Genomic DNA, 23,604 nt, shown 5'->3' on the forward strand with positions numbered 1-23,604 from the left:
GGCAAGATGAGGCTAGAAATAAAGGTGAGCCACCTGGTTACAGGGCAGCAAGGTGGGGGGCAAATGTGCTGAGAGGCTGGTGAGGGAACGGGGAGAGAGGGGAGGGCAGGGGCAGATGGGGGGCAGACCGGGGGCAGATCGGGACAGATCGGGGGCAGTTGTGGGGTGGATCGGGGCAGATGGGGGGGTACAGGGACAGATGGGGGGAATTGGGGGCAGATAGGGGAACAGTGGCTGATGGGGAACAGGGGTAAACGGGGAAGGGACGCTGAAGCTGGGCAGGAGGTCCCTTCCATGTCTGTCACGGTCCCTCATCTGAAGTGACAGATATGCCTACCTCCATCGCATGAGCCAACCCTCCTTGACTCGTCTGCAAAGCGAGGGCATCGGGGACATTGCCCTGCGGGTGCCCAGATGGGGCCGCACCAGTCGGCCTGCGCTGAGTCATTGCTGACCGTTTCCCGCCTCCCACCCCGGCCTCCCAAACTTGGAGACACCAGCTTCCTGCAGTGAGTGATTCTGAGTCCCCCAGGTTCCCAAACCCTGGGGCCATGTGTCCTTGGATGCAGTTAATTAAGGAGTTAATTACCGAGAGGAACAACGGGGGCAACCTCGGAACACTTGTGCTGTTCCCCTTAATGAAACCAAATGGCCTTATAACCCAGCACGTGACGAAAGCCCTCGGACAAGTTCAAAGTCCAGTGAGACAAAGTCGGTGTCTTCCCTGAAGGCCTGGGGCCTCGGGGGGCCTCTTCCCTGAAGGCCTGGGGCCTCGGGGGGCCTCAGCTCCTCCATCCCCTCCCCCCACTCAGTGCGCTCAGGGATTGGGGGTCCAGCACAAGAGCTTGGACAGCTGGGTCAGAATCCTCATTCCAACAAGACCCCAGGTGACCTGCGGGCCCCTTAGAGTTTGAAGAGCGTTCACCTCTGGCCAGCAGCCCCGGGAGGGCTCCCCACCTGCGGGGCTGTCGAGGGTGGTGGTCACACCAGCCTCTCTTGGGCTCTGGGCACCTGTGGCCCCTCCCTCCCCTTGACCAGAAGCCAGGTCAGCTGAGCACAGCCAGCCCGCCCCAGGAAAGCCCTCGGGACCCTCAGCCGTATTCCCAGCGGAGGCTCACACAGGCCCCTGCCCTGCAGGACCGAAGTGACCCAGGGGCGGATCTGCTGCAGGGGTTCCTGGGGACATGAGGCACGCGGGCTGGGAGGGTAGTTTCCGGTGGTGCTTCAGTAGAGCCCCACGTGGGCCCCAGACGCCCCATGGGGTCTGCCTGGTGGCTCCCCTACGGCCGGCCCTGCCGCTAGCCGGCACTGCAGAGGTCCAGGCACCCCACCTTCCTCAGGCAGGAGGGATGGCTCGACCCATGAACAGGCCTGCCTGCTGCCCAGAAGAGGAAGGGGCAGCGCCAGGGCAGGAGCCGTCGCCTGGGAACACGGGCACCGTGGCTGGGTTCTGCACGTATTCACCCCAAGGGTGGCGGCCACAGCCAGATGCCAGGTTGCAGGACCCTCAGGGCTCGAGGTGGAGGCTGGAGCCCAGTGGTCCTGGGGTCTGCAGGCAGCTCTCAGCAGATTCAGCTAAGGGCCGGGGGGCAGCTGGGGCAGGGCGAGCACAGCCCAGCTCAGCACCCAGGTCCAGATGGACCCAGAGAGACCTCGTGTCTCCTCCCTGCAGGCTGGTATCAGAGGGCTGCTGGCGCAGAGTAAGGGGCTCAGAGAGTGAGGGGCTCAGAGAGTGAGGGGCTCAGAGGGTGAGGGGCTGTAGTTCCAGCTGAGAGGCCACCCCCCAAGCGTGAGGCCCCAGGAAGCTGACAGCAGGTCCGGTGGCCCCTCATCCCGCCCTGGCCATTGGGAGGAGGGGAGGAAGGAAAGAGGAGACAGAAGGACCCAGACCCAGAAAGGAGTGAGCAGCTGGCCCTGTGACTCTGCAGGACGTCCAGCCCGCGGGGACCAGAGCCTCCCGTGGGCACGGTGCTGCCCGGACCGAGGGGCCGAGAGGAAGAGCGGGCAACCGACTGGGTGGGAAGAGGGGCCGGCGGCAGTGGGCTGGAGGCCAGGGCTAGGGATGAGCACGGTGGTGGACGCACGGGACACAGGGAGAAGCAGCAGAGAGGAGAGGCGGAAACCAGACGGGCTCAGACAGACAGACAGACAGAGGCGAGGGAGTAAGAAGGCCACGGGCCCCGGGGTCGGGGACGGCAGCTGCCCTCGCTGCGAGCGCTGGCTGGGAGCCTCCCCTGATTTTGTCCTTTTCGAGGCCTTGCACCCTGCAGGGGTCACACCTCATCTGCATGTGCGTGTGCACGTGTGTGTGTGTGTGTGTGTGTGTGTGTGTGTGTGCGCGCGCGCGCGCGCACACGCGCGCACAAGAGCAGGGGGACAGAGGGCTCCAGGCTCTGTTTAAATGGCTTTGGAATTCTCTCCCGGAACAGATGGCCTCAGAGATAAAGCCGCCCAGGAGCCCAGGCGAGAGCGAGGCCGCAGCGGTTGCCATGGCAGGCTGGGCCGGTGCCCTCTGCTTCTTAGCAGCCACGAGAGCACAGCCCACACATGTCAACACGGGCTCTGAGGAGGGGGGCCCGCAGCAGAGCCCCGGCGGGGAGACCCTCACCTGGCCGTCCAGCCCCCATGGCAACAAGAAGGGAGCTTGGTGGGGCTGGTGGGCACAGGCTGAGACATGAGGACGACAGCCCAGCCGCTTCAGGAGAAGCACTCCCTCCCAAGACGCCACCCCGAGACAGCCGGGCTGGAGCCCGGACGAGCTGATGCTGGGTGGCTCCAGCCGCACCCAGCACTGGAGACCGAAAGCCAGCCTGGGGCCAGCGCCGCACTCTGGGGATAATGGGGCAGCTTCCCTGGTGAGTCGAGGCGCGCCCTGGGGTAAGGGCTGGGGTCCTGGAGCCCAGAGCGAGAAGGGGCAGCTGGAGCCCTGGACAGAGCTGCTCTCGGGGGACAGACCCCGGCGTCAGCTCCCCCCGGCCCCTGTCACCCCAACAAGCACAGGAATCCCACCGAGGGAGCCAGGCAGGATGCCCCCGAGATGGGGGAGCGGGGCGCCACACACCTCCACACAGAGGGCCCCCCAGCAGGGTAGACAGTGTGGGAGCCCCCTTGCAGACGTGGCTGCGGAACGCGAGGGCCCGGAGTCCCCAGGGCAGAGTCTGGGCCTTCGGCCCCACGAGGGGAGACCTCGGGGGCCCGCTTCCCCAAGGGGGGGTGCGCGCTGGGGAAAGTCTCTGGGTGGGGACGGTCTCACCCCAGGCTTCAAAGGGAGAACGGGGCAGGGGGAGGGTGGGCAAAGGGGGTGGTCTTGAGGCCTCACTCTAGTCCCTGCCTGGAGCGAGCAGGAGGCATCTGATGGGAACATGAGAAGAGCCAGAAGGTGGGAGAGGGCAGAGGTGGCCGAGGGGCCCCCGGGCAGGCGCCTGAAGCCCACCAGGACAACCACAGCGGCTGCTGCCCAACCGAATCCACACTCTGGATCTCCCAGGCTTCGCCAGTTAGAGCAGCCTAGAACCCTCCAAACCCTGTGCACACGAAGGCAGAGCCCCGAACCTGCTGGGTGAGGCCGCGACCGGCCCATCAGGAGCCCTGACCTTTCCAGGCCCCAACTCTGCCACGAGTACATGAATGGATGCATGCGTGAGTGGGCGGATGGAACTCAGGTGGGCGGACAGGTGGGTGGGCAGCAGATGGACAGGTGAGTGGATGGATAAGCACAAGGTTTGCTGGAGGTCATCAGCACAGGTGGGAAGGGCTACATCCAGGCTGGGGCACAGGGGACATGGCTCACGGGGACCGCAGTGTGACAGTCCACAAGGCCCTGGAGCCCAGAACCCTGTGTGCCCCTACCTACCTGACCCCCACCAGAGACACACCTCCAGAGCCCTGGACACATCCAGCCAAGGCTGCCCAGTGCCCAGCCTGAGGCCCGTGTGACAACATCGACCCCAACCCCACACACCAGGCATCCCCGAGTCTGGAAGACAAGAGGCACAGGCCGGCAGACATGGCCACCGCAGCCCCAGGAGCACAGGCTGGGATACGAGACGCAGGAGAGGCTGCTGGGAAAGGGCCCAGAGCTGGCCGGGAGGGGTGCGTGAGCCCGGAACACGCCCTCCAGCTCTTCACCACGGTGGTAACCAGGCAGCGGGACACCTCTGATGCAGGGGGCCTCCAGGCTGTTAGAAGCTGTGTGACGGAACCCGGGGTGCGTGCCCAACGTCCGCCTTCACAATTCAGCCCTTTCACGGTCAGCTTTCTCACAAGGCGGGTGTTGGGTTAACACACACTTCAGACAACAGCACCGTCTCAGCTGCGCACGGACCAGCCCAGCTCACCAGCCTGCCCGGCCGAGCAGCGCCCCATTTGGGTGAAAGTCTTCATGGGAAGGCTTTGTGAAAGTGCAGCCCGGGCTGAGGGTCCTCCTGCAACAGCAGGGCCGCCCCCGCGACCCGTCCATCTACAGCAGACGCAGGTCCTCAGCTCACACGAGCCCGTGCAGGCCGTGCCCCCGTTCCCCTGTCCCCAGGCTCGGACAGTGGCCGGCACAACAAGGCTCCAGAGGGACCTGATGGCACTACAGGGGCTCCCAGAGGCCCCGGACACCAGAGCCCCCCCTGCTCCCACAGCACGGGGGCCCGGCTGCAGCTCTGAGGAGGTGGCAAGGGTTTAAACCCGCTTTCCAAGGGGCCGCTGTCCCGCCACCTGTGTTCCCGTGCTGCTGGCCTCCCGGCCGGGCTGCTGACTCCACCCCCAACCCCTCAGCTGCACAGGCAGGGGCACCTGTATGCAAATCCCACAGACACAGGGGGAGGGAAGGTCGATGAACCCAACGTGCACAGGGTGTCAGAGAGGAGGGCCGGGGAGGAGGGCGGCCTCAGGGGAGCCCTGGTGACCCTGGGGTGACATCCACGTGCTTGGAGCGGCCAAAGGCGCCAACCCCAGAAGCAATAAGGGGGGACCGCAAGAGAAAGGGCTGTGGCCCCCACCCGGAGCCCGGGGGCCTCAGAGCTGAGGAACAGACACTCGGACTGCGGGCTTGCAGTGAGTTTGGCACGGCAGTCACCGCGTGGGCTTGAAGCTACGGGCTGCGCGGAAACACTGCAGCGGACCAGTCAGAGCTCACGTCCGGCAGCGGCAGGAGGGAGACCAGCGACCGCGACTGCCCCCCAGCAGGTGCCCACGCACTTACCTCAGTGAAACGCCACCGTGTTTGAGGTAAGACCGATCTGATCTGTTTTATGGGCTCAGAGAAGTTAGAGGGCTTCTCTGAGGGCCACGGAATCAAGCCACAGCAGAGCCACGGCCCAGTGCGCCATCCTGCTTCAGCCGAGCTGGACTTGTTGGAAGGTCAAAAACCAGGCCAGCGTCCCCTAGGGCCACCCACGCGGCACGGGAGCGCAGGACAGACGCTCGTGTGCACTGTGTACATGCGGGGCTTGGGTGGTGGGGGCCAGATGCACAGAGCCCCGAGACCAGGCAAAGCCCTGGGGCCAGGCTCAAGGCGGCTGAGACTCCGCTGGAAACGCACGGTGCACAGAAGGGCTCCACACAGCTTGTCCCGCGCCCTCGCTGCTTGTCTCGCCCCCCAGCCCGACCCTGAGGGGGACCGAGAAACACGGGAAATACGCTGCCACTCGTATCTAAATCAAAGGCGACTCCGGACACCACATTAGGCTCCAAACTAACAAGGCAGCCTGCAGCGTCCCGGCGATGCCGTCGCCCTTTGCAAGGCCGAGCACCCGATCGCATCTGTAAAAAGCTGAGCTCTCCCCACGCCAGGGAGAAGGCAGACACACACGGAAAGCCAGAGCGGGAGGCTTACCTGGGAATCACCGCCTCTACCTCCGCCTTCACCCTGGAAGGATGGGTGGGCAGCTCCTGGCAGCCAAGCAGCGTCCTGTGAACAGAGGAGCCGGGGTTGGGCAACACAGGAATGAGCCCAGACCCACCCCCCACGCAGGGGAGGGGCCGCCACAGCCCGACTCCAGAGCCCATTGTGGGCTCGACCTCAGCCCAGGCCCGTCACCCTGAGGACCTCACAGCCCGCTGAGCCCGCCCGTCCCTGCAGCCACACCGGGGTGTTCCCGGGCTCCCAGCAGGCCTGATTCTCACCAACCTGAGCGAGCACCTTGGACGCCCTGGCCGTGCCACGCTTCCCACCCTCGAACGTAGCGGAAGCCTGGAGGGTTTGTGTGTGGCTGACTCTCCCCAAGAGACACGGGTCCCTTGGGAGGGTATCAGGGCACGGACCCAGGTTCCCCGAGCCACTCCTGGCACCTGGGGCATGTGTTCAACGTCTGTCAAATGAACAAACAGACGCCGATGGGCCCAACTGGTCCCGCGAGCTTCCTCAAGGCAGCTCACTCCGTCCTTCTCAGGCCCTGCGGCAGCCGCCCACAGGGGCCCCACTCCTCCCTGCCCCCGTGGCCGAGGCCCTGACGTCCTGCCATGGCTCTGAGGCTGTCCCCTGCGAGCCCCGGCCAGTCCTGTGCAGGTGCTCTCCCCTCAACCACAGCCAGCTCCCTAGGGGTCCCCCCAGAGGCCTCCCTGCCAACTGGTCCAGTCACCCAGCCCCGTGACCTCAGCCATGACCAAGCTCCCTGGCGCGCCCCCGCCGTCCTCCAGCGCCTGCCCAGCCTCGGTACCCCTCGTGCCTGGACGGCTGCTCACTCAGTCTCCACACCGGGGGCCTGTGTGCCCCTGAAGGCCCAGAGCTCCCCTGGGCAGGTCAGCCTGGAAACCCCTGTGAGCGTCTGGGCCTCTGTGCGCCTCACGGAGCCTAGAGCAGGGGTGAGGAAGCCACGACCAGACACGGGAACCTCTGTGGCCCCAAACCACGAGGCGCCCCTCACACTGCCCCCAACCACTGCGAGGTCTGCGGACCCCCATGTTCGGGGTCACCCGCGTCTCAGTTCGCAACCCCTACCCAGGGTGGCCACAACGCCAAGTCCACGTTCCTGTAGCTGGAAGCAGGAGCCCCACAGCAGTGAGTCCTGCCACCACCCCCAAGCCCCTGGGGCACAGGGCCTGCAAGGGGCCACTGCACCCAGTGGGCTGGGGTGGGAGCTCCAGCTACCGTGTCCGCCGTGGGAGGGGCGGGGCTGAACCCCTGAGCAGTTCGACCCTCCAGGACTGACTGCTGGCCTGACCCCATGGTGGCCTCATGCAGACCACCCCGCAAGGGTATAGCGAACTAGCCGTCTCGGGGGCTTGGTGGGCGGGCTCCGGAGCCCAGCCAAGAGTGCTGGAGCCCCGAACCCCGGCCAGACCTCCAAGGGTCCGTAGATCTGGTTCTTGAGCCAGTGTTCAGAGGTGAAAGTTCTCAGCTCCCAGGGACCCTCCTAACCCTGACCCGGACCCAGCGCCCAGGCCAGCCCCTCGCCTGCATCGTTGCACCAAATCCCTCCTGCAACCTGTGAGCCAAGCTCCAGCGTCCCCGGCCACAGGGCAGGGCGCCAAGGCCCAGAGAAGGGTCCAGGCCTCCTGCCTCACGAACTCGCTCTCAGCCCTCAGCTCCGCTGTCCTGGGGCAAGAACCCAGGACAGGGAGAAGTGACAGCCGGCAGCAGAGGCGGGGCTGCACAGAGGGGACGTCTGTGAGTGTGCTGTGCGCGTCCACGTGTGTGCACGTCTGTATGGGCACATCTGTAGTCATGTGTCAGTGTGCACGTCTTGCACAAGAGTACGTGCACATTTATGTGTGTGCACACTTACGTGTGTGCCTGTCTGTGTGTGGTCACTGTGTGCACATCTGTGCATGTGTGCGTGTGCATACTGGCGTTTGCATATCTGTGTGTGTGTGTGTGTGTGTGTGTGTGTACTTGTGCGTGCACACACCATTCCTGCCCCCACGAAGGGCAGTGGTGCTGGAAGAAAGCCCAGAAGCTACAGGTCTAGCCCGTCACCCACAGGAGGGCCCCTGTGGACCCAGCCCCGTCAGCTGCCGTTTGGTGGGTGTGCACCGAGACTCAGGCCAAGGTCCACTGGTGCCCACCTCCCTCTCAGTTCAGCGCCCACTGTGCTGCCTACACCCCCTCCCCAGATTATGAGGCTTCCTCTACATGGGCCATGTGCTTCCCCCAGACCAAGGTCTCCTGGGTCTCAGCTCCCATCGGCCTTTGCACCTGCTGGCCACAGCAGGGACACCGTCCGGTTGCCCACGCGAGGGAACAGGCTGCATCTCAAGGTCTCCGCTCAAGCATCCCTCCTCCAGGGGCCTGCAGCCCTGCAGCCAGCCGGTCAGAGCCCCCTGCCCCGCACCTGTCCTGCACCTACCCGGGGCGTGGCCCCTGCACTGTCTCTCCGTGCCTCTCCCACTGAGCTAGAGGCCACGCGAGGCAGGCGTCTGGTCTGCTCTGCTCAGGGTGGGTGCCTGCGGGGTCTCTCCCCCAGACCTGCGCAGAGGCCGTGCAAGGCCCCGCCACAAGCTGCCTGCGGCCAGACTGCCTTCCACAGACGATGCGTCAAAGCATCTCATCCGCTGGCCTCTCCTTAGTGGTTCCTCATGTTTACCCTGAAACGTGGGGCCATTTGTTGGAAACTGCTTCATCAGGAAGTGAAAGACTTGTCATGGGAACAGCGAGCACAGGGAGAACGTGCTGGCCGTTAGCATCCCCCAAGACCCCTCCGCCCTCCCGTGTTTGTGCAGGAGCCTTGGCAGAGTGGGGAGGGAGAAGGAAGCAGCCCTCGCCGCCAGGAGGCCCTCAGCCCCAGAGCAGGCACAGCAGGTCAGAAAGGAGCTGCTGCTATCTTGAACTGATCATAGCTCCATGGGGGGTCCCACCCTTTCTCGTAGAATTCTACTGGGCTGTGAGATCAGCTCCCCTGTACCTCTCAGCGTACTTTCCTTGGGGAGCCCTCCCCTTGGGGTCACTCATCTGCTCAGTGGCAGCTGTGGAGACACAGGGCATGTGCTCCAGCCCAGTGTGATGGGACCCAGTGAAGGTTGCTGGTAGGTGTGGGCGTGGACAGCCAGAGCAGGACGGAGTGGCTGGACACAGGGGTCAGGCTAAGAGTTGGGGGTGGGCCAGTTCCCTTCGTTTCCAGACCGTCTCAGCTGTCCCTAGGGAACCCTCTCAGCCCCTTCCTTGGAGGAACAGGGAGGGCCCACCCCTCCCCATGCCCACGCCCAGCACCTCCCTCCACCCACCTGACAGCAGCCACTACCCATCAGGCCCTTTGGCTTCGGAATAAAACACAAGCCTCCACCTGCCCTCAGGCCTCAGCCCAGGCCCCCTCCCTGGCGCTGGGCCACACTCAGGAGGGTGGCTCCCTCCCCCTTCCCAGGGTGTGCCCCACCCAGCTCCTTCCTGGCAGCTTCCAGACTAGGTCAGGGCATCCTCAGAGTTCCCCCAGGCCGGGGCCCCTCCTCCTGGTGGCCTTTGTCACAGAGGGACCAAGTATTGTGGCATCATTTGTTCAGAATCCAACGCCTGGGGGAGGAGGGGGCAGCGGGGGCCTGTCGCACCCCGAGCCCAGCTCAGGGCCTGCCCAGTCTTGGGCCAGTGTAGACAGGTGAAGGAGGAAAGGACACGGTAGACTGCTGACCCCACACACATCTGAGGGAGGCTGCGCTGGCCGGGGGTCTCCCAGAGGAGGCTCCCAGCACAGGCTTTCTTTGAGAGGCTGGGGGAGTGTGGATGGGCAGGGCCGGAAGGCTTGCGGGGTGGGGGGTGGGGGGCGGTCCGACACAAAGGGTTCAGTCTGCAAAGTCAGACCCTGCACCTGCCCCGCCCCACCAAGCCCCGCGCCTGGAGGGGAGGCCCAGGCCTCCGAGCAGGGTGTCCGCAGCTCGAGGGGCCGCGTCCTCCAGGCGGCCATGGAGCCGGCCCAGAAGGCCTTTGCCGCGTGCGGGGGCACAGGGCCAGGCACCCACTTGCCCCGCTGCTCAGAGTGCAGAGCCCTAAACAGAGGCCACCCCGCCAAGGGGCCCCGGGAGGCCGTGGAGTGAGGTCAGAGGCTGGCACACTTCCCCCTACTCAGAAAACTGCTGCAGGCTCCTTCCCTGCGGCCAGAGACCACAGAGGCGGGAGCAGCTGTGACAGCCAGGAATGTCACAGACTTATGGCCTCAACACCAGAGAGCAGAGGTTTAACCCCCCTCCCTCCCAAAGGGACTGCGGAGGGACGGGGGAGGGAGAAGCAGAGAGGAGGGAAAGGGGAGAGGGAGGGAGGGGAAGTTGATGGGAGGGGGCCCTGAATTTGCACCCAGCACCCTGGCTCAGGGGCGAGCTTCTATCCGGCACCCTCACTTTGTCTCCTCTGCAAGCAGGGCCAGGCCCGGGGTCCCAGGGGAGACGGATTTCTGTCCCTTGTCCCTCCCCACTCACCTACTTCCAGTCTCAGCCATGTCGGGGTCTCTCCCCTGGGTTGCCCACCCTCCCCTCTGCAGACCCTCCAGGCTGCCAAGCTGGGGGACAAGGGGGGGGGCAGGAGTGCACTCAGCATCGCCCGCAGCGCGGCCTGACTGCCATTCTCCCTAATTGCTTTAAAGTTGTACTAATCGAACTGACTGAAAACAGAGCCTGGGAGGGTGAAGGAAGGGGAGGGTGGTGTTGAGGATTCAGTGGCCCATCCCCCAGGCCAGGCTGAGGCCTCTCAGCTGCCCAGGGCCTCAGCCAGGGCGGCTCTTTGTTTCCTGACCCCCGGCCTAGCCCGAGCCCCTGCCGGATTTGAAGGGGTCAGACTCAAACCCAGGGAGCGCCCCACCCCCGAACTGGACACAGGCCAGGGCTGCCTGGACACGACAGGACCCAGTCTCCTTACATGTGCAGGATCCGCGAGGGGGTTCGAGGCGCCACACCAGGCCCCGGGGCCTCACACAGCCCAGCCCCTGGTCCACCAACACCCTTGACGAGCATCCGTCCTCACCCATCAGTCACTGGCCCAGACGCCACAGCCCTCTGTTCACCACAGCACTTTGGTGTGGTCGTGACAGCTCTGCCCCTCACCCACCCAAGGGACTCAAAAAGCAGCTTGCGCCAGATGGTCCCTGGACCCCAAGGGGAGGGACCAGGACACGCGGGAAGGGGAGTGGGTAGGAAATGACCCTTCACCAGCTCAAAGCACAAAGGCGGGCATGGGGCTTTGTTTCCCCAGTGAGCGTGCATGCCTCCAGACCCTCGGTTAGCACACGGCCTACCACTCCCTTCCTAAGCCTCTCCTCGGACACGCGCACCCAACTGCCCAGAGGCGGTGGGCTTGCCCAGCCCAGGCGGCGCGGCTCCAGCCACGGCCACCAGGTGTCACTGTGGAACTCGGGACCTGCACAGCCCTGTGGACTGGCTCCCGGTCCCACCAGTGAGCCAGCAGTCCCGGCGCCCAGGCTGCCGCAGGGCCAGGGGTCCTGACTCTGATCGGAGTAAGCCTGGCACGGAGCCAAAGCCTGGGGGCTCCCCGCGTGGCCCCACCGTGTGCCGCCCACTGGTCTCCAGGCCCTGTTTTGAACCTGGGCTTTCCCTTTCCCTGGAGTGAGCCCCTGGGGTTAGGGGCCCTGGAGTCCTTTCCCAGCAGCCAGCTTCGGTCTGGACACTCCCAACTCATCCACGTGGCTCTAATCGTGTTGGACCTAAGAAATGGAGGGGTTGGTGGGATGGGAATGGTCTCACTCCCTTTCCTCCCAAGAGGCTCCGGAGCAAATATGTCCCCCCGAGCCTGGCCTTGAAATATGTCTGGACCCCCAGCACGGAGGGGAGGCCCTCAGGGGAAGGTTTTTCAGGATCTGCACACAGGACGTACCCAGCCAATGTCTCTGTCCTGAGGTGCCTGGAGAGGACTCTAGAAAACCCACTCAGAAGGTCACTCAGAGCGTCAGACACCAAGGCCCAGCGGCTGTGTGGTGGGGGCAGGCGTCAGCGTGTCTGCGTGATGGCAGGGAGGCCCATTCCACCCAGAGGGTCTACCAGCTCTGGCTTCACTCTGCTTCAGCGCCACACGGCTCGCCCCGGGGCCAGCCTGCAGAGAAGCCGTGGGCAGGAGGGGACCAGAGCCCCTGAGGGGCCCAGCCTAGGGAAGGGTCCTCACCACGCCCAGGACACAGGCAGTGGTCAGGATGGGACAAAGGTATGAAGAGATGTGACGCCTACCTCTGCTCCCTACAGGAGCGCCTCCTGGGGGTGAAGGTAGGGGCTGAGCACTAGGGTCCCTGCCTAAGGGAAGAGTGAATGCTGGGGACCCAGGTGTCAGCTGTATGTAATTCCCGGTCTTGTGGAGAGATGGGTGGGGAGACCCCGACAAGCGGAGGGGCTGCAATAAAGACGGGGAGAGAGGGGGGCGAGGCCTGCTGGGCTCTGTGTCTGGGGAGCCGGAGGAGGGGGAAGGTAGGGACGGCTCAGCGGGGCCATCCTGCAGGGCCTCCACTGCTGTGCCTGGTCACGAGAGACGCTCAGAGCAGGGATGGCAGGTCAGAGTGTGCTCGGGGGCTGAGAGGGGCGCCCCCAGGGGTGGGCGGGCATGGCCTTGGGCCGGTGGGCCTGGAGGACAGCTGCAGCGGGCTTTGGGAGCTCGGAGGCAGGGAGCCGCATGACGAGCTGATTGGCAAGTGAGTAAACAGCGGCGCTTGATGAAAAAATGTTCACGGTGCAATTAGCAGCTGCGCCGTAAATAAAAGTTTAACTGTGTTTATTACAAACTTGTTGAGCCGCAGGAAGCAGCTCTCCGTGGCGGAGCCGGTCTTGAAAACTCTGTTTACTCGGTGAAACGTCTCGTGTGCGACGCATAATTAAGTGCACTCTCAGCCTTGGAAGGTGATCTTTCTTCAGCTCTCCAGCCCTCTCTACCCCATCTCTCTGTATCCAGCCCTATTCTGAGCGGTACCAGGCCCCTGAAGCCTGGACGGAGAGGAAATGACCCCTCCCAGGACCCCCACGGCCTCTGCTCCTAGACGCTGGGCTGTGACACAGGTGACGTGCCCCTGGGCTCCAGGTTCCCAAAGTGTCCTTCCAACTGGATGTCCACCTGGCCCTCGCGACCTTCCCCAGATGCCTTTGCCCGGTACTCTTCCCTTCTCCTTAGCTTTTCCTCCTACTGAGGTCCGCCTGGAACCCTCACAGCCCTCCCACTGCCGGCCCACTCCCTCCGTCGGCTGGGGTCAGCTTCCTTTGCACACTGGCACCTCATCCCAGCCCCCATACCCGTTTTTTGCATTTTAAGCATGGAAATGTTCAAACACATAGAGACGATACACACTCGGGACTCTACCATCCTCCCCAGAGGGAGCATCTCTGAAATGGGCCTGTATCATCTCTGCATGTCTTCACTGGTTTACCATCTACATACACATCCGAGACCAACGCGTAACACTCCTTGCAGATTAGTTAATGTGATCACACAGAACAAGACCCTTTGCAACCTGCCTTTACCGGTCAGCACTGCTGTTGAGGAGTATCAGAGCTGACCTGGCTGATTTTAACCCCTGTGTGGCATTGTACGGCATGAGTAACGCACACCTCTGTGTCTTCCTGCTGAGGGACACCCAGGTCCACTTTTCTGTCATGAGAAATCCATTTTTAATGACCCCGTCTCCTTGCTGCTGGGTGCAGCCAATGACCCTGGGTGCCTCAGGTAGCCCTGCTGCACAGACAAGGCCCTCCAGGGCTCGAGCTAGATGCGTTCCCCACGCCGCAGCAGTCACTCGCGTCCACCCACTCACGCTTGGAGTAGCTGAGTTGTCCCCTTCGCCAACCTCATGTGTTTCCCAGGTGACCAGTGAGGCAGGAGCTGTAGCGACAGCCTCAGGGACCGGCGGGAGGGACCACACACTCATGTTTCCGATCGGGCGGCCAAGGGCCCAGGACTTCAGGCCAGTAAGGAGGGCAGGAGAGGCTCGTCCTGTGCCTGGAACGTTCTGCCCTTTCACACCCGCTGACGTCGCTGCCCCCGCCCCCCAGGAGGGTTGCAAGGATCACTCAGCACCCATAGGGCCGCTTCTTCATCTGGGGAGAGACGGAGGCAGCGAGCAGGTCCCCCCGAAAGCAGCTTTCCACTGCCAGTCTCTCTGGGAAGCTCGTCTCTGCACAGCCTGTGTTGCCTTTTTTCTATTCACTGGTGATTTTCTTGTTGATCTGTAAGTATTTCCCCATACTGGGGGGTAACCCTTGCTGGGTAAACAAATTCCACATCCAGTTGGGGCTCCCCTCTTTCCTTCGGTCACACTTTACACCCTAACCCCTGAACCTGCTCCCCACGTGGTCCCCCTGCCTGCAGCACGGGGTCCCTGGACCTCCTCCGGGAAGAGCTGCCCCTCGGCACTCTGTGCGGCACACGTTCTGGATGTTTTCTAGAACTTTTCATCATAGAAGGAAAGGGGCGATGTTGCCACCCCAGAAAGCAGGAGAGACAAGCACTTTTTGGTGTCCTGAGGCAGGCTGTGCACGTTTGTGTCTCTCCCCGCAGGCAGGGGTGCCTGGAGGAGGGTGGAGTGTGGGGAGGGCTGGCCAGAGACCTGGGAGTTGAGCGTGTCTGAGGTCCCCAGGGCAGGACGAGAGAAGGAATCCGCTCGCAGCCAAGCCACCCCCACTCCTGTCCCTGCCCCTGTCCTCCCCACCCCAGATGGACCTTCCGAGCCCCCAGCAGCCCTGCACTCTTCCACTCCACTTTCTGGGCACTGACACCTATTGTGGACATGTCTGTCCCCCCAGACTGTGGGCTCTGCGAGTGCAGGGCTCGCACCTGTTTGTAAGTAAACGCGTTTATCTCCAGCCACAAGTGGCTATACCGGCCCACAGGTGCACCCGCCTTCCCCCCAGCGTCCGGTCAGAGGGCCACCAAGCACAGCGCTCATCGAGCCTGAGGACGATGGCAGAAAGGTGAGCTGTCCCTTTAATTTCTTCCCAGGCAAAGCCTCCAGGCTACAAAAACAACATTTTAATTTAAATTTCGATTCCACACTCATTCACTGGGCAGCTCTGAGCAGGGATTTCATTAAAGGCTTTAATAGATGTTATAGGACTTGTCACATCCGGAAGGTGATGGAGCAAATGCATTTTCTCTGCTTCCAGAATTTCAACAGCGACTCAGAAAACAAATTTACCGTGAAAATGCAGAGCAATCAGCCTCGTACCAACAAGGAGGAAGGAGCCTCACTCCAGGTAAACGGCGCACGGGTGACCCGCCCTCACTGCCCCAGACACCAGGGCCACAGCCACCATGGAAATCAGATGATGGTCGAGGCCCAGGGTGTGCAGAGGACTTTGTCTGGAACGAGAGCACGAGGGGGTTCCCCTGTGGCAGCATGCCCAGCAGGACGGAGCCAGACACCTCGCCTGGGAGCCGGCGGCACGGTGGGCAGGGCTCCCCTCTGTGTCCACAGGTCCCTTGGTCTGGGGCAGGGGAAGCAGCTTGAATTCTGACCTTTCCCGCAGGACCCCGGGGCCTCAGACGGGGGGTGGCTGTGGGACAGATGCCACTTAGCTCAGCCACATCAGAACAAAGATACACAGGGAGGTGGTCAGCTCATAAAGATTTGTCCAGACTGCCCTGCTGTTAAAACTGAGAGCCTGGAAACACCCCATCCAGGCAAACCAGGCTCAGCCCCTCAGCCCGCCGTCCGGGTCCCCGAATTCTGCTGTCACCAGAGAACCAATCTCTGTCCTTGGATGCCCCTCCCCAGCCAGGGCACTGGTAGCCTGCGGGGTGGGCCTCCTGTGGTCCTGGACCCCCCTCCCCACAGCCGCCCCAGGGAACCTTCTCCTTTAACCTGGCCAGGAACTGTGGGGCACCCCTCTGCACACCACCTCCCACACTGCCCCCACTCTGTTGCATGCCACCCTCAGTGGCCCTGGGTCCCCTGCTCCCCGCCCACCAGGGCGCAGTCATCAGCGGCTCCTACAGGACAACGGTCAAGCCTCTCTCTCTGGGTCTGCAGCAGACCCAGGCTCCTCCCCCCATCCCCGCATCTGCAGGTCAGGGCCCCGCCCACGAGGACCTCGCCCACCTGGACCCTGAATTTCTAACAGTTAGGGCCGGTGTTCAGGGCATTATCAAAGCAGGGTACCAAAAACAATTGTTTTAATAATTGGGCTTTTTCTCCCAGAAGTTTCCAAACTGTCGTCCTGGGGCAAATCACCAATGCTCAGGACTTTGTTACACCAACTTACGCCTTAACGTTGTTCTAATGTTGAATTTTATGTCAAGGAGCACCCTAACTCTTTGGGTGTGCTGAACGAGTGAACGAGCAAATGAGTGAAGGACAGAGGGGGCAGCAAGGGGCCCTCATTCTGGTCCCCCCTTTGGGAGGAGGGGGGACCCCTCCCCAGCCCCACAGACCCTGCTCTGTTCAGCTCCACACGCCAGCCTCAAGCCCCACCGCCCCAAAGACCAGCTTACTGGGCAGTCCCAGGCAGGAAAGGCCATCACAGACGGGTCTAGCTTGCGGTCAGCTCATTTCACACGGGCCCTTCCCCTCGGCCTCCGAGCCCTCTAGCCCCTCACTCCACCCTGCACCCTGGGGGCTCTATCCAAGTCCCCTGGGGAGCCCTCAAACCACCCATTCCCAAGTCAGTGTGTTGGCACAATAACTCGTTCACCATCCCGTGCTGACGTGTCTGGCGTCCAGCCAGTCCCACCCTGCCCAGAGCTGGAGGTGACCTGCAGGTGTGCCAGTGGACCGCCTGCCTCTGGTCTGTCCGACGGGGAGCCCCCAGGAGAGCAGGGCGCAGTCCTCCCTGCATGGGCCTCCCGCTGGGCACGTTCTCGGGTCCCCTCAGCTCTAAGGGTGGACCCCACTTCTCACTAGTGGTTTCTCTACCCCCTGCCCACACCTTAATCCCTTTGTTCAGCTCTCCTCAAATTTCCCAATTTCAGGATGACGTCTGTCTGCTACTGGACCCTAACTGACACAGATCCCTAACTCGGAGCTTATACCAAAGTAAGTTCTAAACGGGTCAAAGATGTAAATGTTTAAAAATAACCATAAAAGTACCGGAAGGAGGAATGCAGAGCATATTACGGGCTCACAAAACCAAACTGTAAAATTACATGATTTAAAATTCTCTACACAGCACAACTACTTTAAAACAAAGCAAAAGTCAAATAACAGACGAGGAAAAATATTTGCAAGTATCTAGGGATAAAGCCTTACTATGTAAAGAGCCTGTCCAATCAATAAGACAAGGCCCGACAATCCAATACAAAAAACCGGGTCAAGGCTGTTTACAGAACAAGGGAAAATATAACTTTAAAATAAATTAAAAGTTGTTCAACCTGACTCATGGTACGAGAAATGCAATTCTGAACAGCAGAGTTGCTCTTAGACTGCAAAGATCCAAAGGTTTCCTAACACAGCTATGCTGGGAGGCTATGGTGGACAAACCACTCGACTCACTGACGTGGGCAGGTATGGGGCGAGCTCTGCGGAGGGCAATGTGGCAGCAGATCTTTCAAAGTGAAGACTGCCCCGCACGTGCAGGAGTCTATCCTAAAGCCTGCCCGCCACTTGAAAAGGCACAGGTTCAGGGACATCATTGGCGACACTGTCCATGAGGAAAAGACCACCTAAATGTCCATCAGCAAGGGCTAACCAACACTGTGGACGGGACTACCCTGCCCCATGTGGACAGGCACGTGGGAGTGTGGTGTCTGTGATGCTTAGAATGGCCTGGAGGCCCACAGGCCACTGATGGAGGGACCACAGGTCCCTGGGGCTGAGGAGCAGGGGAGGGGGTTCTTTTTCACCACGTCCCTCCTTGTTGGGCCATTTTCTCTTGAATCATCTGCATGTACGGCCTATTTCACCCCACAAAAAATAAAAATAAAATATATTAAAATATTTAAATACACATTAATTCCCAATCCTGTAGCTTATCCACTCAGGATAAGACGCTCTGACCCTGGGGCCCGGGGATGGGGACCCCCAAGTAATTCTGAAGTGTTGGTGGCCCGGGCTGGGGGCAGCCTCTCTGAGAGTCTATGGGCGTGTTCCGCCCACCCCACAGAGGGGCCCCAAGAACGCTGGCGGCTGTCCTGAGGGCGAACGCGGCGAGACGCTGCCCCGCTCTCGGGGCACACGGTCAGGGGACCCAGGGGGGTCTCCAGGACCCTGTTGAAATGGGGTTAGGGTTCGGGTCACCTAGGCCCAGTCCTGTGTGGTCGGGCTCACTGTGAGGGCCCTTTCTGGAACAGCCGTGGATCCCGGGGACGAAATGTGGCCTGACACGCCCCACCAGACCCCGGGGCTCCACCAGCGCAGACAGAGCTCAGGCCGGGGTATCATGAGGACGGGCAAGGAGGAGGGTCGCCACAGGATGTGAGAGAGGGGCCAGGGCAGGCCTGGCTGGGGAGGACATGGCCCCAACCAGGGCTGCCAGTGCCCCCCTGGCCCACAGACCCGGCTCTGCCCGGGGCGCAGGCCCAGCCAGAGGCCTCAGAGCAGCCGTGAGTAGACACGGGAGACATGCTTCTACACGGCAGGGTCTGCACTGCAGCCAGTGTGTCTATACTGCAGAGGGTCCTCCCTGCATCTCACCCAATGCATCCACCTTGCAACGCACACACAGCGACACACCTACACTGCAGTGCACTCATCCTCCAGTGCGTCCACCCCGGCTGCATCCACCGCGTGATCTGTCTACAAACACACGTGTGTCCACACATGCGCACATCTAAGCCACCCTCAAGGCCCAGCCTTCTTCCACACGGCCTCCCCTGGTCTCCCTACAGGAGCCTCTGCACAGACACCCACCCTGCTCTCGGCCCGGGAGTTAGCACACAGCGAGTGAAATAATCGCTTTTGACTCGAGGGCCAAGATTTTACCTTCAAAAATTTACCCTTTAACACTTTCTAGAATTAGTTGGTTTTTGGTTTTTGTTTCAAAAGCCTCATGCTGCCTTCAGGGAAAATGTCCAAACTCCTCCCAGTGACACACCCGCACCCCACCACATCCCCACCTCCCCCTCCGTCCTGGACCAGGCTGCCCCTTCCACCAGGCTCCGCCTTTCCTGTAGGCCCTGCACTGCCTCCTTCCCTGTTTGGAGTGCCCCCCCACCCCCCACCCCCCACCCCCCGCGCGCACGCGCACTGTTTGTGTTTCCTGGCCCCCCTACCAGCCCTAGCAAAAGCCCACAGACTGGGGGGCTTAAAACAACAGAGATTTATTCTCTCACAGTCTGGAAGGCAGGTTTCCAAAATCAAGGTGCGGACAGGGCCACCCTCTCTCCAAGGTGCGGGCAGGGCCACCCTCTCTCCAAGGTGCGGGCAGGGCCACCCTCTCTCCAGAGGCTACAGCTGAGGCTCCTTCCTGCCTCTTCCGGCTTCTGATGACCCCACATGTTCCTTGACTGGTAGACACATCGCCCCAATCTTTGCCTCTGTCATCACCTGGCATTCTTCCTGTGTCTTCTGTGTCTGTGTCCAAATTTCCCTCTTTTAATAAGGACTTGACTGCAACTGGTCACATCTGCAGAGACCTGACTTCCAAATGAGGTCGCCTTCACAGGGACTGGGGGTCAGGACTTCAACACGGCTTTCTAGGGACACAATTCACCCCACAGCAATCATTAATGAAGAAAGCAGTAACATTTTACAACCCAGATCAAAGAAGAATCCAAACCACAGACACATCCACGGGCAGCCCAGAATCCTGAAATGCACTTGTAAGTACAAGCAACACCGGTCAGTACCCAAAGGGCAATCATCAGCCGCTTTCCACTGGACGAAATTAATTTGCATTTCTATGAACAAGAATTGTTTACATTACTATCAATCTTCTGCCATTGGAGAGCTATAAACAGGTCAAAGATAATGAAAGGCAGAAAATCTGGAAGAGTGAGCCAACGGGACACCCAATATATTTTTTGACATTTCAAAGTCTTTTGCAATTTATCCTGACAAAATTTCAAAGACACACAAAAATAGAGAGAAGAACACCCGTACCGCCCACGTGGGCATTGCCAAACTCTAAGACCAGCTCCGGCCACCTTTGTTTTGTCTATTCTACACCCACATCCGCAAGATCATCTTGACGCAAGTCCCAAACACAATCACATCATTTCATTCATGAGTATTTCGATGAGTAGCGTCTGTAAAGGCTTTCAGAGAGAGACAGGACGTGATCCTACTGGCTTTTAGAAAAATCACTCTCGTTGCCAGCTAGAGAAGGGACTAAAGGAAGAGCCCAGAAGGAGGCAGCAGGGAGAACTCCACCACACCACACACACATGCACACGTGCGTGCACACAAAACATGCAGTGTGTGCACGCGTGTGGCTGCACCGCACATGCGCGCACGCGCACAGGTCCACACGCAGGCATGCACACCGCACGTGCACGCGCACCACAGGTGCCTCTGCATACTTGCGTGCCCACCACACGAGCCCCCCTACTTGGATGACACCTCCACACAGAAATATCAGGTCCCCAGAGCCCCTCAAGCTATGCAGGCCTGAGCCCCGCGGCTGCCCGCAGGCTCCTGCCTCACCTGTCTAACCTCCCGGCTCCAAGCAGCCTCCGGCCACCCAGACTTCTCTCCAGCCTCCGAAGACCCCCAGCTCCTCTCCTCTGCTATCTGGAAATGTAGGATTTGGCCACACAGCATTGCCCTCCGGGCTCCCCGCTGACCCTGCGCAGCTGAGCAGGAAGCCAACTGAGGCTTCAGGCGGGGACCAAGTCCAGGCACCCCCCCAGGGGCCCAGGTTAGTTTAGACACAGGAGACCCACTAAGCTCCTCCCCACAGACCTCTGCACCTCCCCCATCACCATGTCAGCTGGCAGCTGAGAGAACAGCCTAGGTCTCCCAGCACCAGGGCTCCCCTTCTTCCTGTTCTCGGGGCATCCACAGCTTCCCTCCAAGCCACACCCCCACGTTCAGCCAGTCCATCCCCAGGCCCTGCCTGCCAGGGCTCTCCTCCCCAGCAGGCTGGGGTCTTAGCAGCTCCCTTTCCCACCAGCCACCTGCTGCCAGCCTCCACCCTTCCGTCCACCTTCTGCCCAGCAGCCGGAATGACTGTTTTGAAACGCAATGTGACCGTGTCACTGCTCTGCCTAAAACCCTCTTCAGCCCCAGGTCCCCTCCCAGTGCAGCCCTGCCTGCCCGGCGGCCTCAGCGCCCCCCCAGCGCCAGCCTCTGCCGCGGCCCCACATGCTCCTCCACCCCTCCCGGAACGCCAGGAGCACAGCTCAGGGGCCACCTCTCAGGGCTGGCCCGTCCAGACCAGCCTCTAGCATGACGAAGGCCGATTCCAGATGGGGCGTCCCCGAATCCCTGGGGAGTGCACACCGGGGTTGACTGAAGCCCTGCCACCGAGCCTGGGGTTCCACCATGGGGCCTTCGCTGGGCGTGTCCAGGCTAGACTTTGGGAAGGGTGGTGAGGCTCCTGGGCCCGGTCACAGACATCCCCCTGGGCCACCCCCCAGGCCATCGGTCCCAAATCCTCGGCAGCAGTGCTCAGAATTGGCCACTGGGGGTCAGGGTTGAGCTGCACGATGAGAACCCGGCTCAGCTAGAAATGGAGAGACCCCACCCACCCACCCAGCCCTGGGGAAAATGGCTACCCCCGCGTGGTCAGGCAGAGCTGATCCGGGAGGGCCTCTTGGAAGAGGGGGGCTTCGAGGTGCTTCCCTCACGGCAGACCTCCACACCTCGGGCGAGCGGCTGGCCGCCGGTTTTCCCGGTTCCCTGCACAGGCTGGTGACCCCCTCACGTGCCTCCTCCAGGAATTTCTTTCTGCCTGCAGGTCTCGACCACTCAGCAGCCTCCTGTCCCACTCACAGCTGACGTGAGGCCAGAGTTCACTCCAAGCCCCCATCTAGCTGCCCGAGCCCAAGGCTGAAACCCCGGCCCAGGCCCAGAGCAGCAGGGCAGGTGGGACCGGGCGGGGCTCCTTCCAGCATCAAAGGCACTGGGTGGGGCAGAGCCCTTGCCCGCATCAGCTCAGCTCAACCTCTCCACATTCTGAGGCAGGAAAAGTATGATCCCCATTGGACAAGCGAGGAAATGGAGGCTCAGAGGTGCTGAGTACCTCACCCTGGGTCCTCAACGGCAAGGGCAGAGCTGGCTCCAGACCCGCTCTCCCGACCGCCGCCTGGAGGTGTGGGCAGACCTCAGGTGACACCTGTCGCCACAGCACGAGTGCCAGCTCTACTCAAGCCCACACTCCTCCACCCTGGGAAGGAAGCCGGGCTCGGAGTCTCCAGCCGCTCTAGCGTCTGCCAGGCTCCTGAGCGCGCCGCGGGGGTTGGCACCGGGGCCAGCCCCTGGGCGTCCGCCCATGGACACTGCTGACGGCGGCAGCTCCCTCGGGAGCGACACCCGCCTGTTGCTCAAGGATGGCACCTGCCAGGGGACCCCCCACCAGAGCCTCCTGCTGTCGCCTGTGAAGTGGGGCCAGAGCAGCCCTGCCTCCTGGGTCACCGTGGGATGGAGAAAGCACGGATGTGCCAGGGCTCCGCCAGTGCCTGGCACCCAGCAGGCATTGAAACCAGAGGAGACAGACCAAGGGGATCAGCAGAGGTGCCTCAGGCCTGGGTGGAAATGGGGGACAGGGGTTGTCTTCTGGCCGAGCCCAGGCCTGGCCACACCAGGCAGCCTCCCCTGGGGGGCAGCATCCTCTCACGCCCCCTCCCTCCCCAGACAGGCCCCCGCTGGTAAGTGGTTTGTCCAGGACCAAGGCGTTTCCTGGAACGTGGACGTTCAGTGCTGAAACGTGGACAGTCACAGGTAAACTGGGAGGGCCGGCCACCCGCCTTCCCAAAAAGGGGACATTGGAGGTCACAGGGTCACGGGCAGAGAGGCTCTCGAGGGGACACAAAGTGGACACCGGGAAATGTCCCTCAATGAGACCTGTTGGGACAGGGTTGCCATGGTGACAGGAGCACCCACACATGGGCCGGGGCGGGTGGGAACTGGCCCTGCTGCTGACTCACCAGGGCTGGGTGGGGGGCCCACAGCCTCCTCCGGACCCAGCAGTGCCTGGAGCACCAAGAGGCCCGGGAAGGAAAGACACACAGGTCCTGGCTCCAGACGCGGTTCTGAGGACGCAGCGACCACACTCCGGGCCTCAGTCCAGCAAGGACATAGAGAAGAAGCCCATGAAGTACCTGCAGGGCCTCTGGGCACAAGAAGGTGGCCCTGCCCGGGGCAAGAGGCCCCCAGGCAGCCGGGTCCTGGCTGACACCGCCACACGCCAACCACTTCCTCCATGCCCAGGCTGGTCTGGGCTCTGCTCTGCTCCGAGGGGGAGCCATGGACTCCCTGCCCACAGCCCCTGCTGACCCCGATCTCCCCTCAGGGGCCCTCCCAGCCCACGTCGGCCCCTCCCAAGACACCCTCGCGCAGTCCAGCCTCTGACCTCCTCTCCAGCACTGCCAAGTCCACCACCACGGCACGAAGGAGCTGTCTGCGCAGGCAACGTCCCCACGCACGCGTGCCACCTTCCCACCCTCCCCTGCGTTCCCGGATGACGCCAACGGAAGCTAAAATTGTGGTGGGCGAGGTGAGGGGAGTGCCCTGTCTGGATTCAAACCTCTGTCCTCCCCCAGCACCAAAAAAAACGGTGCCCAGGGCCTATGCAGCTGGACTCTCCCCACAGATGCTGTAGGACCCAGCAGGCCAGGCCAACCGCGTCAGCGGGGCTGTCCCTCCCTCCCCACTGCGACCCACAGTCTGGAGCCAG

At 62.0% G+C, this 23,604-nt stretch overlaps 1 protein-coding gene and 1 long non-coding RNA gene across 5 annotated transcripts in view; one reads left to right on the forward strand and one right to left on the reverse strand.

Moving 5' to 3' along the window:
* Window positions 1–23,346, reverse strand: part of LOC132596371 (myelin transcription factor 1-like) — a 102,487-nt gene extending 79,141 nt beyond the window's left edge. For 3 of the 4 annotated variants that reach the window (XM_060293369.2, XM_070044770.1, XM_060293368.1), the window contains exons 1-2: window positions 23,281–23,346; window positions 5,825–5,899 (exon numbers count right to left, since the gene is read on the reverse strand). The gene's annotated coding sequence lies outside the window, so the exon portion shown is untranslated. Of the gene's footprint in view, window positions 1–5,824; window positions 5,910–23,280 lie in introns of those variants that run through there. The other variant, XM_060293367.1, reaches the window with a different exon arrangement.
* LOC132596374 (uncharacterized) lies at window positions 10,190–17,725 on the forward strand. The gene is made up of 3 exons (XR_009562472.1): window positions 10,190–14,805; window positions 14,998–15,087; window positions 16,802–17,725. It is a non-coding gene; the product is annotated as an uncharacterized lncRNA (long non-coding RNA).
* Window positions 23,347–23,604: the final 258 nt, after the last annotated feature.

Source organism: Globicephala melas, unplaced genomic scaffold, assembly GCF_963455315.2.
Source record: "Globicephala melas unplaced genomic scaffold, mGloMel1.2 SCAFFOLD_92, whole genome shotgun sequence".
NCBI classification, from domain to species: Eukaryota; Metazoa; Chordata; class Mammalia; order Artiodactyla; family Delphinidae; genus Globicephala; species Globicephala melas.